We start from the raw sequence: 15,095 nt of genomic DNA, 5'->3' as shown, positions 1-15,095 counted from the left end.
TTCTCATTCTCATTTTCAAATCATAAGAACATAAGAAATAGGAAGCAGGACGGGCCTATTAGGCCCCTTGGGCCTGCTACTACATTTAATAAGATCATGGCTGATCTGTTGCCTCAACTTTGTTTTCCCACCAGATCCCCATATCCCTTAATTCCTTTAGAGTCCAAAATTTCATCGATCTCAGCCTTGAACAAACTCAACAACTGAGTTTCCACAGCATTCTGCAGTAGAGAATTCCAAAAATTCATAACCATTTGATTAGAGAAATTCCGCCTCATCGGAGTCCAAAACGGCCATCCCCTTATCCTGAGGCTCTCCTGGTTCTAGCCTCTCCAGCTATGGTAAACTGTCTCTCGGCATTCACTCTGTCAAGCCATCTCAGAAACTTTAATTTTTCAATAAAATCATCTCTCATTCTTCTAAACTCCAGAATATAGGCCCATTCTACTCAATCTCTCCTCATACGACAATGCTCTCAACCCAGGAATCAATCTCATACAAATACATCCTTCCTTAGTAATGGAAAACAACACTGTGAACATTACTTAAGGTCTGGTCTCACCAAAGCCCTGTATAATTGCAGCAAAACTTCGTTACTCTTGTACGTCAACTGCAATAAAGACCAAAATACCACTTGCCTTCCTAATTGCTTGCTGTACCTGCATGTTAGCTTTTGTTGCTTCGTGTACAAGATCTCTATTTCCCTTTCATAAAACTCTGCCTAATAATATGATTTTTTATTGAGTACTGTTAACTACTTACTTAACAACGGATTCCAACATTTTCCTGACGACCTATGTCAGGCTAACCAGTTTGTAGTTCCTCATTTTCTCACTCCTGTTCTTGAATAGCAGTGTTACATTTGCTAGCTTATAATCTACGGGGACCGTTCCAGAAACAAGGAACATTTGGATGATCACAAGCCCTACATCCACTATCGCTCCACCTAACTTTTAAACCTTAGGATGTAGGATATCAGTCCAGGGAATTTGACCATTTTCAGTCCTATTAATTTATCCAGTGCTACCCTTTACTAATATTAATTACTTTTAAGCACTTCACGATCGAGACCTTCAGTTTCCTACTATTATTTTTTTGCCTTGCAGTGTGAAGACAGTCACAAAATATTTGCTTAACCTCTCTGCCATTTCCTTATACCACATGAAAGTTATCCTGTCTCAACTTCTAAGGGACCCACATTTACTTTTGCTTCTCGCTTCCTGTTCACATATTTGTAGACTCTTTTATTTGTTATTTTTATTCTTTCAGAGGATGTGGACGTCGCTGGCAAGGCCAGCATTTATTGCCCATCCATAATTGCCCTCGAGAAGGTGGTGGTAAGCTGCCTTCTTGAACCGCTGTGGTGTAGGTACACCCACAGTGCTGTTAGGAAGGGAGTTCCAGGATTTTGACTCAGCAACAGTGAAGGAATGGCGATATATTTCCAAGTCAGGATGGTGAGTGGTTTGGAGGGGAACTTCCAGGTGCTGGTGTTCCCACGTGTCTTCTGCCCTTGTCCTTCTAGATGGTAGTGGTTGTGGGTTTGGAAGGTGCTGTCTAAGGAGCCTTGATGAGTTCCTGCAGTGCACCTTGTAGATGGTACACACTGCTGCTACTGTGTGTCGGTGCTGGAGTGAGTGAATGTTTGTGCATGTGATGCCAATCAAATGGGCGGTTTGTTCTGGATGGTGTCAAGCTTCTTGAGTGTTGTTGGAGTTGCACTCATCCAGGCAAGTGGAGAGTATTCCATCACACTCCTGGCTTGTGCCTTGTAGATGGCGGACAGGCTTTGGGGAGTCAGGAAGTGTGTTACTCACCACAGGATTGCTAGTCTCTGGCCTGCTCTTGTAGCCACAGTATTTATACGGCTAGTCCAGTTCAGTTTCTGGTTTTTAATCTAACAGTCTCCCAATGCTCGAGTTTACTACATTTCTTGGCAAAATTATAAGCCTCTTCTTTTATTCTAAACCTATCTTTTAACGTCTTTACTTTTCCTTTCGTGGACTTCTTTTCCCATGGAGTTCTTTTCCCAAAGAACGTAGATTCATTGAGAATTATGGCTTAGTATCTCCATATGTGGCTCGGTGTAAAACTTTGTTCCATAACGGTCCTGTGAAGGCATGTGGGTTGTTTTATAGTATTACTATACAAATGCAAACAGTGCATGGGATGCTATTATGTGCAGGATGTAATTGTGTAAATAGTGTGTCAGGATGTAATGCTGTGTGGGCTGAGTCAGGATGTATTTGCGTGGTGTGGTGCAATTGTGTACGAGGAGTAATTCTATGTGGGGTGAGTCAAGTGTAAGCATGTGCAGGCTGTGTCGGGGTGTAAGTATGCGCTGGACGTGACTGTGGGCAGATTTAATAGAGGTGGCTCACGCGCAGGCTGGAGAGCTGGTGAGAGCCCAAAATCACCACCTTTCAGGAAGTTCTGTCGAATTTAATGCCACTCCAGCACTAAACTGGACAGCGGCAGGCCTTCCTTGGGATCGAGGACCCCAGGGGCTGAAGTACCTCCTATCCAGAGCTGCGGGCCTCTACAGAACGGCACAGAGGAGGTGGTGCCTGCTGCCGGTACAACACCCACGCGAGGCCGAGTATCGATGCTGGATCCCAGGCCTCAGTTGAATGCTGATAGGAGGGGGTGTCTCAGAATGGTGAGCGCATGGGGATGAAGGTAGGGGATCAGCAGCAAGGGGCGGGGGGGTGGCTATCAGCAGGTCCCTCCCTTTTCAATACTGGGGTCCTTGATCAGGTACTGATAGTAGCAGCAGTGGGATTAGGTCCTTAAGTGAGCATTAATTGCTCAACAAGGGCCTCAATTGGTGGCAGAGCGGGAAGACCATCCACGGGCAACCATGGGGGTCACCTGGAGAACCTGGCAGCAGTGCCACAAATGACTTCTCCACTCTGCCAGAGTGAGTTACAAAGCCCATTGATGGGGGGGCAACAAATGGGTAAGTGTGATGGTATGAATGCTAGGGGAGGGAGAATCCAACATGCCTGCAGTGATGGGCAGAGATTGCAGTATCTCCTGGGAAAGAAATGGCTACCATTTCTCAGGGCATAGGAGCCCCACACTGCCAATCCACGCAAAGTTGGTCCTGAGTGGCCCAATGCCATATGCATGCCACTGGCCACAGATGCTGCAGCAATGGTTGAAAGTGATTAGGTGTTTTGTTTACTCTTATGCAACCACTAACATCATTCTCCTGTGCTTCTGCAGGAGAAGAGGACCCAGAATACCAGGGAGCAGGCACAGACCAGTGGCAACATTCGTTGCAATACTGACCCCAATGGAGGAGGAGTAGCTGGAGCTGGCAGGATACCATGGCAGACAGTGAGGGCGGAGTTCCATCAGATGAGGTGAGTCACCTTAGAAACCAACGCAGGGGAACCATCAGGCCAGCATGAGGCACGGTTGTGTTGTCCAAGTAAAAGCCATCTGTTTGAGCTGCAGCCAACTCTGAAGACTCCTGTATGGAGGGTCGACTGGATCTGATCATTGTTTTCTGACGCAGGACCATAGAGCAGCCATTGTCAAGGGACATTCATCCACCTCTGAGGAGGAGGAAATTTCAGAGGGAGCAGTGTCACATCCTCAAACCGCAGCCTGCACCAGCTCAGATACTGCCATCGCAGTGGATATGAGCTTGGGAGTAGATCCAGGGTCACAACCTGAGGCGAGCACGACACACATAACTGACCACTTGTCTGTGATGTTACTCACAATAAGAGGTTGTGGTGGAAGAATTAATCCAAGCTGGTCTTTTGGTTCAAGATGGTTTACTTTCAAGACAGCTCCTCAGTGCTACTGACTTCCAAATAGCTTCCACACAAAATGTTCCAGCTGTATCTTTTTATTCTATTTGGATGGGATAATCAATGCCCATTACCTGTTTAACTAGCAATTGTCTTTAACAAGGTGATTGCCATGCAGTGTGATTATTTATACATTGACTGATTCCCCTCTTTTCTTTTTAAATTAAAACTTTGAAAAAAACTTAAAGAACATTTTTAAAAAATAACAACAGTCTGATAGTTGGTGATTTGTGTCAACCCATTGTATCTTAGAGATCTTTCTTCCATCTAACATTTCTTTTATGCTGGCTAGGTCTATTCTTAGCCTTTTCTCAGTGACACTTTTCGTGGAATGAATGTTGTCCCAAAAAGACAGGCTATCAACATAACATTCTATGGGCAAACTTTTCTCACATTGCCCCTTATATAGTATTTCCATCAGTATATTGGATAAGTAAATCCCCATATCTAATGCTTCTGCCAAGGCCAACGTTTCAGAAGCTAAGGTGCTTTTCACTGCCCTTATTTTCTTGGCCTCCCAAGGCAGCGGGCAACATATATCATTCTTTCCCACCAAGAATATGATAAAAGATCAGTCGGTTGGTGCTCGCTGCTCTCCCACTCTGCTCTCGGCCATTGCCTCTCTGTTTCACTCCCTGCTGTGCTACAGTACCCATCTGGAAGATTGGCCTGTGAAGCATCGCTAAAAATGACCAACCTCATATCTTCTGGATCGCCCAAGGCTGGAAATTTAAAAAATTAAATTCTGAGAGATGTGTGCTTAAGTATTTTATTTGCTCTCAGAACTTGCTCAATTGTAGCATGTTTCATCATGGTACTGAGCTCCAACATATCATAACTAGCGTCAGGCCTAGTCTGAGTGCACAGTTCATCTGCCCAAACTTCTCAAATGTCCGTTTCTTCCTTGGTAGCAGGATCCTCTTTTTGTGAGGATCTAGCCTGAGTTATTGGGATATGATTAACATTTTCTAGATAAGATTGTTGATTCAATGTCACTCCTAACTTGCTCTGCTTAATGTCTAAACCTATGTATTTAAAGGCCTCTGAAGCCTGACTTTGAGTTCCTTCTTTATCTTCTCGATTACCCATTGTTCAAATTCTACAGAGCCTCCCCACAGGAAATCATCAACATGCATGATAAAGATTCCAGCTAGTTTCTCCTTATGGTACCACTTGGACATCGCAGGTCTCCTTTAACTGAATGCAACCTGTTTTCAACAGGTCAGACCTCACGGAAAAATATCAAACTTCTGATGCATCATTTAATCCATAAACACACTTGTTCAATTTCCAAAGCTTTCCTTCTGTATCTTCTTTGGGCGGTTTCAAAAAAACTTCCCTTTGAAACTTCTCCCCCTGTAAAAACGCAACCTTTATATCAATCAATTTGTACTCCCAGGAATAGGATGCCAAAATAGCTAAAAAAAAATCTTCAAACTCACTTTCCCCACAGTAGGCATTTCCACTCTGATATCCTGATCTCCTAGTTTCTCTTCAAAGCCTCAGGCTACTAATCTCGCTTTGGCCTTTATATGTGCCGTCTGGGAGTACCTTTTCTGTACAGATCCATCTGTGAGATGAAGCTGGCTGTCCCCTGTCAGGTATTTCAGAATATACCCCAAATTCCTTCCAACTTTCTAACCCTTTCCATTTGGCTTCCTTTATCAGCTTATTTTCCAATTTATTAGCAGCTACTAGAATCTCTCGGTCATAAGGACTTCTACTCCTATTGAGATTGCTAGCTTGCTCTCTAGTCCTCGTTCTTGTTAAGCTACAGCCTCTCCTCCTTTCCCTTTTTGGACTACTACTATATGATCTTTCTCCCATGCGAGCAGAACACCATTTGCAAGTCCACGATTTTTTTTCTAGGGTCACAACCACTTTCTGGTCCACTGTCAGAACTCATACTACACTTTCTGGGTTTCCACATCCTTACCTCAGTTTGCCAATTGATAGGTCTTATCTCCTGTCCTTCATCCTGCACATTTAGCCAATGTTTGTATTTACCAGTGGCCTTTCCGGCTCTCCCTATGATGTTGGCATCCCTCCACACAATGGTCCCTTCTGGCATGTATGCTACCTTTGATCCTACTTTGGGTAGTTGCCCTTTTGGATGATTAGCGTTATCCTGTACCTCGGTGTTACTTTGTTCATAGTCAGTCAACTCTGCTGTCATCTGCTCCTCATAAGTACCCAGTGTGTGTGTGCGTACGCGTGTGTGTACGTGAAGTGCATGGTGCCCCATTGCTTTTTATGTCCTGTTCAGAACCTGTAAAGGTATACACAGTACCATTTAACCATGAAGAATGTACCCCAACAGTTTGATTACCATGTTGCACAATTACTACTTTCCCATCACTCCCTATTGCCTTGCCAGGTCCTTTCCACTCTTTCTGGCTTTCCCTTTTATAATTTACCATGTCTCCTTGTCTAGGTTGCATTCCCGATGGTCTTATGTGGTGCTGCAGGGCCCGCCGAATTTTCTCTGAAACCTCAGCTTTAATGAAAGTTTTTCTGCCTGCACGCAAAGCGTTCAGATGAGCAGAAAAGATGGAGCTAATGTTGGTCCCTTCTATAGCAGGGGGAGCATTTGACAACACCGAAGGTAACTTCGAGTTTCTTCCTTACACCAACTGGTAGGGATTGTACCCCCAACCATTTGCAGAGAGTTCTTTGGCGTGCACTGCCTATGCTAACACCGTTTGCAATTTACAATCTGATTGATTCAGCTAATATTTTATGTAATATATCATCCATTACTGCATTGGTCCTTTCACAAAGACCATTACTAAACAGGCTCTCAGCTGCAGTGTGCATAACTATGTTGTTTAAATTTTCACACATATCTCGAAATTCCTCACTGGCAAATTCCTCATCATTATATGTGAAGAACTTCGTTGGTGTTCCTAATCCTGTTCCTACCCATTTCTTCATGACCTTATCAACAAAGGTCCTTTTGTCTTTACTATGTTTCACAGTGGATAGGCTAAATCTGGTTGCCACATCTATGAAATGTAGTAAGAAAATACCCCTATCCTTGTCCCAAACTTTAAAGTCTATTACCACTGCATCGTTAAACTCCTTAGCTAGTGGCAGGCTCACAACAGGACACGGTGGTGTCTTGTGATATTTAAGGCAAATTTCACAGTGAGAGTGATTTGTTCAATAAGGTCATCATATCCTTTATTGACCACTCCCGCATCACGAAATAGAGTCTTCAGTTTCTGCGGTGCCGGATGTGCAAACTGTCTATGTAATTTCCAAATGATCTTTTTGTCCACCAAATTTTTATTCTCAGCAGTTAACAAAACTTCACGAATCTTTTGATGAGAAATCTCTGGCTTCCTTAGTGGCAAGCAGTAATGGCCTGACCGTGTAAAATGTAGATCCACATTTTTTTCCCCACACACGGCTACTCTAACATTCTTCATATCTAGTGTCACATGAGCCTTCATCGCAGATTGACTCAACAATAGTGGTATCTCGCTAGAAACCACATCAGTACTGATAAACAGATTGATCCCTGCTATCTTACAAAGGAGGACCGCTCGTTTGGAGGATATTAATGTATTGTCATCTCCGAACCTGAAGCAAGTAGAGCTTTCATACTCCCTGATCTTCCGCCTGTCTGCCTCGAGAGACTCCAGATAACAGTCAAGCCAGTCCATGCCACACACTGTAGAAGTGCAACCACTGTCCAGAACTGCACAGTTGAAGGAATCTACCATCAAGATGTTCATCACCGGATTCAAACTCTGTGATCAATACAATTCTATCATGGCAATTATCATCTTATTTTCAGGTGAATCCATCTCACGGGTCACTTCAAAAATATGATTCCTTCGCTGTGGGCACTTCATCGCATAATGATACTGGGAATCACACTGAAAAACCATTCCCCATGCATTTTTTGGGATTAAACGTCTACAGCCACCATCCCAGACACGCTTTTTGTCCAGACTCTCAAATTGGCTAGGGTTACGACAATGTTCAGACCTCTTGTCATTAACCCTATCTTTGTATTGGAATCTTCATCTAATATTTGGTCGGCCTCGAAATTCGGCCACCATTGAATCCTTTGTTTCACAACATAGTTGTTCGCGTTTGCTAAGAAAGTGGCAGGGAACGACTGTTTCCCCAGAAATTTTTTTAGGGCAGCAGCCATTTGATCTAGCAGAGATTCTTTCCCCCAGAACTGAACCCCTGTTAGTACTAAAAGACTATCAACATGGCAAATGCAAGCACAGTCCAGTAATTTAAATGCCAATACCAATTCCGAAATTTCAAGTTCCGGTATTTGTAGTCTCTTGTGCCATTTATCAAAATCCATGATGTATTCTTCCATGGACTGATCATCTGATTTGCTAAACCTATCAAAGATCATCCAAGCTTCATACACTTCCAATAACTCATCGTTTTTGTAAAGCTTATCCAAAAATTGTAACAGAAGGTTTAACCCCCTCTTCATGATCCAAATCATCCACTTTCCACTCTAAAAATATCTTACTCATTATCTTACTTTTGGCTGGTAATGATAACGCCAAAGCCATACTTTGCTTATTCCAGGGTATAGAGGTAACCTGGGTCTACATTTTAACTTCAGCTTTCCATTGCTGTTAAGGTTCAGAGTCAGAAAAAATTGGTGGATAGTCAAAGCTTGCAATTTTACACCATCCTCCCACCATTCCATAACTTAAATTGTCAGCAACAGTTCACTTCTTTTCCTTCAGAGGACTGAGACAAACATCTTCATATACAGCAATCAATTAGCAAAGCTTAAAGTTCATCCTCTGCTACCATGTTACTCACAATAAGAGGTTGTGGTGGAAGAATTAATCCAGGCTGGTCTTTTGGTTAAAGCTGGTTTATTTTCAAGACAACTCCTCAGTGCTACTGACTTCCAAGTAGCTTCCACACAAAGTGTTTTTTCCTTTTTTCCACACAAAGTGTTTTAGCTGTTTCTTTTTATTCTATTTGGATGGGATAATCAATGCCCATTACCTGTTTAACTAGCAATTGTCTTTAACAAGGTGATTGCCATGCAGTGTGATTATTTATACATTGACATTGATACCCTAGAACACTGACAGTCAGAGAGCTGTGGGAGGCCAGGTCCATACTGTACCCAAGGCTGATGACAGGCCCCTGGAGTTGTCTGTGAGGTGGCAGATATTAGAAGTACAGCGTGAGATATGTGAAGATCTGGTGGAGCTTCCAGAGGATATCTGCACCCTGGCTCAGATAGTGCAGGAGTCCATCCAGGTCACGACTGCTGTGATCTCCCTCCTATCTGGGTGCTTAGCCCCCTCCATGGAGGGGCTGGTGACTCTCATGGAGAGCCAAATCTAGCAGACCAGTCAGTGGATGGCGGAGTGGTGTGCAGACCTGCACGCCACTGCTTTTTCTATGAGGTCAATGGAGCAGTGGCAAGGCCCTCCAGGCCTCAGGCAGGCAGAGGATGGTCATTCAGGTTATCCCAGGCCACAGAGCAGTAAGGTCAGCAGCCAGCCTCCACCTAATGTAGGAGCACCCATAGGAAATTTAAGAAAACACTCCAGCTGCAGTTGGGCTTCATGGGTGCTCATAAAAGTAATGATTATCTACCATTGTGCAGCTATTATTGTGCTAAATATTAAATTTGACTGATGAATACTCAATGCCATATAGGTGGCCATTCAGCAGTTCAAGAATGGGATGTGTTAACCAAGGGGCTGGCTGGAGTTGATCATGGCTTGTGTGTTCTCATCATTTGTGCACTGTAGAAGCGATGGGGCGAGGTGATCTGGTCTTCCAGCAGAGGTGAATGACTTTTATGTACTTGGCGTCAATAAAATGGTAAGGGTCATGAGAAATGAGTGACGACAAGTTCCTCCCAAGCGTTCCTTGCACTTAGGTCTTGGTGCCCTCCAAGTGGCCCCTCATAACTGACAGGAACCTGTGGCTCCTCTTTGGCCTCTTCTTCACCCTCCTCCGTGCTCCATTATGTCCTCAGAAGCCAAGACCTCCCCTGTCCGAGCGCCAGGCTGTCTATAGTGCAGTATCCCACATTGTCTGGGAAACCCTCGCTGGACATACTGAAGTGCCCCACCCAATTGATCCAAGCAGCTGAATCTAGTCTGCTCGATGATCATCCTGTTCGCAGCGCAGCTCACATGATGGCATTTCTCTGCCTCATTCCTTGGGTTCCTCGCTGGCGTCAGCAGCCATGTGGTAACTGGGTAAACCCTGTTGGCAAGTATCCATCCTTGCAGGCACATAGTGGCTTGGTGAAAACCTGCAGCACTTGGGAAATGCCGGTAACATAAGCATCGTGATTGCTCCCAGGATAGCAAGCAACTACCTGCAGGATTCATTAGAGGTGCTCTCTGAAAGTTGCACGTTGAGGGAATGAAATCCCTTTCGGTTGATGAGCTCCCTGAATGGCCTGCGGAAACCTTAATGGCTACATGCATGCAGTCTATGAGATCTTACACCTAGGAGAATCAAGCCAAAGTGCTGACGCTTCAGGCTCTCTCAGCCTGACTGTTTGCATTAGTTCTGAACTTGATGTATTAGTTGGCCAGCCTGAAGAAGGCATCTGTCACTGTTCCAATGCAATGATGTGCGGCTGCTTGGGAGATTTGTTAAAATTCTTTCATGGAATGTCAGGGTTGCTGGCAAGGCTGGCATTTATTGCCCAGCCCTAATTAGGAGGTGGTGCTGAGCTGCCACCTTGAACCACTGCAGTCCATGTGGTGCAACCCACAGTGTTGTTTGGAAGGCTTTTGACCCAGCAACAGTGAAGGAACGGCAATATAGTTCGATGTCAGGATGGTGAGTGGCTTGAAGAGGAAGTTGCAGTTGGGAATGTTCCCATGCATCTGCTGCCCTTGACCTTCTAGGTGGTTGGGAGTTTGTGAGGTGCTGTTGAAGGAGCCTTAGTGAGTTGCTGTAATGCATCTTGTAGACGGTACACAAGGATGCCACTGTGCATCAATGGTGGAAGGAGTGAATGTTGGGGATGGTAGATGGGTGTCAATCAAGCGGGCTGCTTTGTCCTGGATGGTGTTGAGCTCCTTGAGTGTTGTCGGAGCTGCACTCATCCAAGTAAGTGGAGAGTATTCCATCACATTCCTGACTTGTGCCATGTAGATGCTGGGCAGGCTCTGGGGAGTCAGAAGGTGAGTTACTCGCTTCAGAATTCCCAGCCTCTGACTTGCTCTTTTAACCACAGTATTCATATGGTTCGTCCAGTTAAGTTTCTGGTCAGTGGTAACTCCCAGAATGTTGACGGTCGGGTATTCAGTGATGTTAATGCCGTTGAATGTCAAGGGAAGATCATTAGATTCTCTCTTGTTGGAAATGGTCATTGCCTGACACTTGTGTGGCGCAAATGTTGTTTGCAACTTATCGGCCCAAGCCTGACACACTGACTGTTTCAATATCTGAGGAGTTGCGAATAGAATGAATATTGTGCAATCATCAGAGAACATCCCCACTTCTGACCTTATGATGGAGGGAAGGTCATTGTAGAAGCAACTGAAGGTGGTTGGGCCTAGGACATTACCTTGAGGAACTCGTGCAGTGTTGTCCCAGGACTGAGATGATTGGCCTCCCATAGCCACAACAATCTTCCTTTGTGCTAGGTATGACTCCAACCAGTGGACATTTTTCCCCTGATTCCCACTAACTTACATTTTGCTAGTTCTCCTTGATGCCACATTCGATCAAATGTTGGCCTGATGTCAAAGGCAGTCACTCACACCTTATCTCTTGAGTTCAGTTATTTGGCGTGCTGGGCTCCCCCATTATGCAGGATGGAAATATTTGTGGACCCTCCTTCTCCTGTTATTTGTTTAATTGTCCACCCTCATTCTCAACTGAATGTGGCAGGACTGATCTGTTGGTTGTGGGATCGCTTAACTCTAAGTGTGCAGGGTGTGTTGGGATGTAATTTTGTGCAGTGTCTCTGGATGTCATTGTGCACAGGGTGTACATATGGGTGGATGTGCACCAAGTGTAATTATATCACGGTGTAATTGTGTGTGAAGTGTGTTGAGATATACTTGCCTGCGGGCCATAATTGTGTAAGGGTGCAATTGTGTGGGTTTTGTAATTGTGCATGGTGTGTAATAGTCTGGCAGGGAATAATTATGTGAGGGGTGTGTTGGGGTTAATTGTGTGCCGGGTGTGTCAGGGTATAACTGTGCACTGCGTGTGTTGGGGTGCAATTGTGTGCTGGATGTGTCGGCCTGTAATTGTGTGCCAGAGTGTGTGCCAGGGTGTAGCTGCGTGCCTGCAGTGCCGGGGTGTAGCTGCGTGCCTGCAGTGCGGGGGTGTAGCTGCGTGCCTGCAGTGCCGGGGTGTAGCTGCGTGCCTGCAGTGTTGGGGTGTAGCTGCGTGCCTGCAGTGTCGGGGTGTAGCTGCATGCCTGCAGTGTCGGGGTGTAGCTGCGTGCCTGCAGTGTCGGGGTGTAGCTGCGTGCCTGCAGTGTCGGGGTGTAGCTGCGTGCCTGCAGTGTCGGGGTGTAGCTGCGTGCCTGCAGTGTCGAGGTGTAGCTGCGTGCCTGCAGTGTCAGCCTACAATATGCGCCGGGTGTGCTGGCCTGTAATTGTGTGCCGGGGTGTAACTGTGTGCAGGTTGTGTTTACCCATAGTTGTGTTCTGGGTATGTCGGCCTGTAATTGTGTGCGGGGGTATAAATTTGAGCCAGGCGTGTCGGCCTGTAATTGTGTGCGGGGATGTAATTGTGTGCAGGCTCTGTGTGCAGGCCATGTGTGTTGGCCTGTAATTGTGTGCAGGCTGTATGTGTCAGCCCGTAATTGTGCGTTGGGGTGTAATCGAAACGTTAACTCTGTTTCTCTCTCTACAGATGCTGCCAGACCTGCTGAGTTTTTACAGCGTTTTCTGTTTTTATTTCAGATTTCCAGAATCCGCTGTACCTTGCTTTACATTAAACCAAGCTTTATTTGCGCTCTTTAGTTGGATGTAAAAGATCATATGGCACTGTTCCGCAAAAGAGTAAAGGGAGTTCTCCCCAATGTCCTGACCAATATTTATCCCTCAATCAATACCACAGATTACCTGGTCATTATCTCATTGCTGTTTACGGAACCTTGGTGTCTCTGTTTCCTAGCTCACAGCAATGACTGCACTTCAAAAGAACTTCATTGGCTGCAAAAATTTGGACATTGAGGTGTAATGTCAGTTTTGTCTTTCTTTGCACATGATGGTACAGAATTACGCTTTCTAACATTCTAACAAAGCTCATTCTCTGATGCAGCTTTTAAATGTCTCACTGCAATTCTGGGCTTTTTGTTGAGCTGTGCATTTATTGCTGTTCTTGAATAGGGAAAGCTATTCTCTGAATGCTTCTGTCCAACCTGCACTTTCTAGGTAAGCTGCTGCCTTTGTTGTCTTGATCCAGTTGTTTAGCAGATAATTTGAAAAGTGGAGGCTGGAGCCCCTCTGCCGAGTGAAAACAGCCCATGCTACTCTCAATTACATTGCAGCTGGTCACAGAATATCTCTCCACTTTTTTTTTCCCTTCCTGCACTCACTGAAACACTGCAACTTAAATTTGTTCACAATTACAGGTACACTGCACAAAAATCAGATTGAAGTAGATGTACCCATCTACAGCATTAGAGTCCCAGGATAGCCCAGTTAATGAACCAGGGTAACCAGCAATAAAAAATCAAAGCAGCCAACAACAGACTCATGCAATGCTCAGGAAAACTGCAGCAGCTACAATGGATACCAGACAGGAATCTCAAGCAGCGTTGCCTCTGCAGGTTTGGACTGTGAAGTGAGAACGATACAATGGGAGCCATCAGCCTTCTGTTCAGGAGCAGATGATCGGGTGCACACTGCTAATGTTACTGCTATTACAATTAGCATTCCTGGGCTGTCTGCTGCATTTCATAGTCATCATACTTCACTGTTCAGGCACTAAGAAGCATTTGAGGAATTCCACATCAGCTCAGGAAAAAATCCATGGACAATCTGATACCTAGCACACAGGCACCTAGCTCAATTTGGAAACCTGCACATGGGCAAAGGTACGAACTCTGCCCAATCAGATAACTGACACACAGGAATGGGAAAAAGTGTGTGTACAGTCTGCTGACACACCGGAATGGGAACAATGTATTTAGTCTGATAACTGGCACACAGGAATGGGGAACAGTGTGTGTACAGTCTGATAACTGGCACACAGGAATGGGGAAAGTATGTGTGCAGTTATAACTGGCACACAGGAATGGGGAAAAGTATGTGTAAGGTTATAACTGACATAGAAATGGGGAACAAAGTATGTAGTTTGAAAACTGAAACACATGAATGGGAACAGTGCATGTCAGTTCTCAGACTACATATGCCATTCCTGTGTGTCAGTTATCAGACTACAGTGGAACAGTGTGTCATTCTAATAACTGACACACAGGAATGGGGAACAGTGTGCCTGCAATTATAATTGACACACAGGAATGGGGAACAGTGTGTGTAGTCTGATAACCTGCACACAGGAATGGAGTGACGTGTTATGGGTTCGTTGATGTCTCAATGATAAGATGTTGAGACTTGCGTGTTTAAACATAAGCCATTTATTGTTAATCTTTAACTATTTGCAGATCCCAGTTAATAGCATGCATGGTGCTGCTACCAACTGTGACCAGCTGCTTCTAGAATGTTCTGAGTCTAATACCATGTGACTCTATACATCATAGTGGGCGGTGCTCTTCTCCAGACACATGTTAACCCTTTCTCTGCCAAGCACCTTTACATCACAATGGCATGTAGGCACATATAATATTATACAACATCCCCTTTTCTTCTCAAAAGAAAACTTTCCTCCCTTCCAATGGAATATAACTACTTACAATACAATCTTTACTTGCTATCCCTTCTCCCCCACCTCAAGTATCTAACTTTATAAATTCAGATGGTCTTGAGGCTTGACAGTTTTTCCACATCTTGGTCTGCCACGTCTGGAGGAATGGTAGCAGTACTCTGTGTTTCTGGCACTTGGTTATCTCCATTTGATTCACTTTTTGCACTCCCTCAAGTTGCGTTTCTTGTTATTAACAACCCATCTGCTTTGTCAGACACTATAGCTCCTTCTGAAGGGAATGTGCACTCCGTTCATTCCTAGAGCGGGCTCGAATTTTCTTTCTCCATCACGTCTGCCACATTCTAGCTGGATGTATATGTTTCATAAATGGAACCTTCATTTCCACTTGTTTCACAATTTCAGCCAAACATTTGTTTGCTGTTTCATTTTCAGATTATTCTG

At 44.7% G+C, this 15,095-nt stretch overlaps 1 protein-coding gene across 3 annotated transcripts in view; it reads right to left on the bottom strand.

The window, feature by feature from the left end:
* cacna2d2a (calcium channel, voltage-dependent, alpha 2/delta subunit 2a) overlaps positions 1-15,095 on the bottom strand; it is a 991,061-nt gene that overhangs the window by 724,901 nt on the left and 251,065 nt on the right. The gene's annotated exons all lie outside the window — the stretch shown is intronic.

Source organism: Cetorhinus maximus, chromosome 6, assembly GCF_964194155.1.
Source record: "Cetorhinus maximus chromosome 6, sCetMax3.hap1.1, whole genome shotgun sequence".
NCBI lineage: Eukaryota > Metazoa > Chordata > Chondrichthyes > Lamniformes > Cetorhinidae > Cetorhinus > Cetorhinus maximus.
This window is presented reverse-complemented; position numbering and strand designations above follow the sequence as displayed.